The sequence below is a fragment of the Macrobrachium nipponense genome, chromosome 6 (genome assembly GCF_015104395.2).
Source record: "Macrobrachium nipponense isolate FS-2020 chromosome 6, ASM1510439v2, whole genome shotgun sequence".
Taxonomy (NCBI): domain Eukaryota; kingdom Metazoa; phylum Arthropoda; class Malacostraca; order Decapoda; family Palaemonidae; genus Macrobrachium; species Macrobrachium nipponense.
This window is the reverse complement of record NC_061108.1, coordinates 48,508,666-48,513,127: the sequence shown is the minus strand read 5'-3', so window position 1 is coordinate 48,513,127 and position 4,462 is coordinate 48,508,666.

The following is a 4,462-nucleotide window of genomic DNA, read 5'->3' as shown; positions in this document are numbered from 1 at the left end:
ACAAAAACCTAAGGACCGCCGTGGCAACTGGCCGCGTCGAACCACCCACACCGTAGGCTTAGTGTTCTACGTCCGCGACTGCGATCTCCGGCCGGAGGATGGTGGTGGATACGGGGGCAATGCATCTCGATATCCGCCGTCAGGACAAAAGACCGTAGCGCGAGGCCCGACAAAAACAACCCCCTACGTCGCAGCAAACGGGACCCCCATCCGTCCTATCGGCACGAAGCCCCTCGAGAATCCATATGGGGCGAAACTACGTCTGGGAATTCACAATCGAGGACGTCAGGATCCCGCTACTGGGGGCAAAAGATTTCCCTGGCGTCAGACAGAACGGCCTCCTGGTGGACGTGGGCCGCAAAACGCCTCCTCGACACGGGGACATGCCTTCCCTTCACTGGCAGAAGGCCCCGGCGCCCCTACAATTCTGTTACCCATCGCCCCCCACAAAATACGGAACCCCTGCAGGAGTTCCCGAGTCTTCAAGCGGAAACTCGTCAGGCGGCGGGACACGCCCCAAGCACGGGATATTTCTACACATAACCAACCACATGACGGCCCCCCCGACACACGCGAAGTTCCGACAGACTCCTCAGGCCGACTCCAGGAGGCGAAGCAGGCGTTCTCGGAGATGGAACGAATGGGCATCTGCAAGAAAGCATCGAGCCCTTGGGCGTCGCCCCTGCACATGGTACAGAAACCTGACGGCACCTGGAGGGCCCCGCGGAGACTACAGAAGACTCAACCTCGCTACAATCCCTTCCGACCAATACCCTTGCCAAACATGCAGGATTTGGACAGGGGCCCTCATGGGGCGAAGGTCTTCACAAAAAATGGACCTCTAAAATCCTATTTCAGGTTCCAGTTGCACCCGAGGTGACCTCGTGGCAGTGTCACCAAGCAGTGCGACATTTCCGCTACTCCTCGAGGGCTCCCCCTATGATCAGGACGGACCAACCTCCCTTTGGTACACGTCTTCACCAAGGCGGGCGACGCTTTGGTCAGCGAGACAACAGAGAGCACCTAGCAGCACATCGCAGGAGTTCGGTTGCAACCATCCAGTATGGCCATGGCGAGAAGAACCGTCGGCAGACGCCCTATCGAGGATAGAAATCAACGCCGTTTGCGTCTCGGGGATCGACTACGGAGACTCACCGGCGTACAGGCTGCCGAACTCGGAGACTGCCGCATACCGCATGCTATCCACCGCCCTCAAGTGGGAAGACGTTGCCCTTCGGGATCCGCAGGCATGACGCTCCTCTGCGACATCAGCACGGGGCCGCACCGCGGCCCGATATCACCAGGCCTCCGAAGGAAAGCCGTGTTGACGTCATACACGGACTCTCGCACCCATCGGTCCGGCGACGGTGTTGAGCCTCCTGGACGGAGAAGTTCGTCTGGCATGGAATCGGAAGGACTCCCTCGAGTGGGCCAGGACTGCGTGCCCTTGCCAAACTAGCAAATCAGTCGGCACACGGAATCAGGCGTGGGAATTTCCGCAGCCGAACGAAGATTCGTCCAAGTCACATAAGAGGATGTCCGTTGGCCAATGACCCCGCGGAAGGCGCAGGTACATCCTGCAGGTAATCGATCGCTCCACCAGATGGCCCGAGGCAACGCCGATGCGGAGGCGACCACGAAAGCATGTGCCGAAGCATCCTCGGCCAGCGGATCAGTCATTCGGAGTGCCAGACGAAATCAGGACAGACCGCGGACAGTTTTGCCTGTACGGAGTTGTGGACGCCCTGGCCCGCTAATGGGAACGTCGCTTACATGCCACCAACGCCTACACACCAGCGCTAACGGCATGGTGGAGAGAGTCCACCGTTCGATCAAGGCTTCCATGATGGCGCGACTGCACCGACGAAAATTGGAAAAGAGCCAAACACGTTAGGTCACTCCTCGGTTCAGGACTAGCCCGCGGCGCAACGGCGATGGCATCACGCGGAGAAAGGTATACGGGGAGCCATTAACACAGCCTGGCGAGGTTCTTCACGACCAATGCCGACGACGCTGACGTCTCCTATCGCCAGGCCTTTCGGGAAATACGCCGGGAAGTTCACGCCCTGCGTCAAAACATTCTCCGACAGAAACCAAACGTTTTTCCTACCCGAAGGCCCTATCATGCGCAAGCAAGTCGTGTCAGGGACGGGACGCTCCGCCCCCGCATATAAGAGACCATACGCTGTCCCTCCTGCGTCTACGACGCACTGGACAAAGGCATATCTCTTATCCATCAACAGCGCGAGGAATGGGCCACATAATCGATCGCCTGAAACCAGCCTTCATCATGGACGAGGACCTCGCCGACGCTTTTGATTTGACAGGGCGCCTCAATCTTCCTCGAAAAAAGAGACTCCTTCGATCGCCAAAACCTCTCGCCGGTAGCCGCCGGCCGCCCTCGAAAGACGGTCGAACCCCCCGAGGATCACTCAGGAGGCATCCCGTCCCCGGAAACCCCGAGGATCTACCACAGCAACTAATATCAGCACCCGAGGGCGCCTCCGCCGTCCAGCTCGCTTACGCGAAGTGAATACCCGACAGTCAAAGAAAGGTCAAGCCAACAAATACTAATTATTGGTCTTCAGGGGGGGGAAGAGCTATTTGTAAGGATCAACGCTTATTATAATTTTCTCTGTAAATAATCATTCATTCGCGTTGTTATTATTTTCCCCCGAGAGAGCATTCAGCGGGATTCGTCAGTGTATATAAAGCTTGTATAACCAATATGGTGTACTTTATATTTTTGTATTTTATGTCTTTCAAGAAACAAAAATCGGGTCTCGCCGGACCCACTTTTACTCTCTAGCAGGTCGGTGGACACATTTCCGTCCGCATGAAGTATATTTATATTTCCTTGGACTGTAATAAGATATCAGTACACTTCTACATGCACCTTTGTCCACCTCTCACAGGAATATGCAGTTGCATATTCAGCATATCAAATGCTAATAATTTAGTAAAATATAAGTTCATAACAGTGGTAATTACTTTCTAAGACAATTTAGGATAAGCTAGGTTAGCAATGATCAAGTAATAATTGTAAGTTTGTTTTACAGCGAAATGTTTACAGAAAAATCACGTACTGACTAAGCCTACAACAAAAGCGCAATGTAATACACGGCGAAATTAGTCTATAAACCTAGCAATCACAAGTGGCAGAAAATATAACTATTATCAATACTAAATATCCTGTCAAAAACGTATTTTCTTAGACAAGTTACTTTTAAAAGGCAAGGAGGGTTGAGGGAAACTTGATTCAAAGAAAACGAATACTTTAGCACCATGAGAAAACGATACTTTAATGGGTGACTGACTCAACTGTCAAATATGGCCCGTTCAAAGCAATAGTGGACGACTTTGCGGTGCTATTGGTAATTTGTCAATTCAGCGAAGCAATATTTGTGTTAATATTCACGGTGCTGATCACGAGCTCAAGACTGAATATCGACAACTCATCTATCCTAATAAATGTAACATCATTCTGGATTTTTATGCAGCCTATAGCGGAGCTCCTATACGTGTCTAAAAAGGACTTGCCTTTTTCAAAAGGTCAATGATTTACTGCTTGCTTGGACATTAAAAATCAAGAACCACGTGATAAAACCCGAACCTTACTTAATTTTTTCGATTTTGACAGGCATTTACCAAATTCAGTTGAAAAAATAGTGCCATATAGATATCTCTTATAAAAAAATAACTTTAATGCCTTTCTATTTTGACAGTGCAACAAACATTAAACTAGTTATATACATTAGATTGAAAGGTTAAAGATCTGTACTCCATGAGAACCAGGACGTTATTGTAAATATATATTTTTGTACTTTTGTATGCTTTTGTAGAATTAATACATTCAAATGAGCTTTACCAAATCTACTTACTATGGCTCTTCCCTAGGCAACGAACTCTCATCACTGCTGTTTAATCCTAATTATGACCAAATGAATTGTTTCAAGTTCGCTTTCAATAATAAAATGTACCATTTTCAGATTTTGCTCTGATACTCAAGAACATCTTTTCACCGTCATCCGGGTCTGTTCTTGGAAGCCCTCCAAGATATTAATAAATTACCATCTGTGATCTTCAATTTACACAACAAAAATTTAAAATACATCTTCGAAAAAAGATAATTTTTTTCGGCAAATGAAATACTTGCGTCAATTACAATCTCGACCAAGATAAGTTTGCTTAATTCAAGCCACGTACCATCGATGATAACGTAAAAATAAGGCCAAGAAGAATGACTACACTCTTAAGACTTTTCTAACTAGAACATTTCATTGCATCCAAAGCTCAGAATACCTTTTACTGGTATAGTCAGACTCACCATAGTAACCTTGCACCAACTGGTCACGTTAACAAGAACTTCACCTTCCGCCCACTGGTCACATTTCCCAAGAACCCATTTTCCACAGGCTGATCTCGTAACCAGCAAAGATTGTATTTGAAAATATACGTTTCC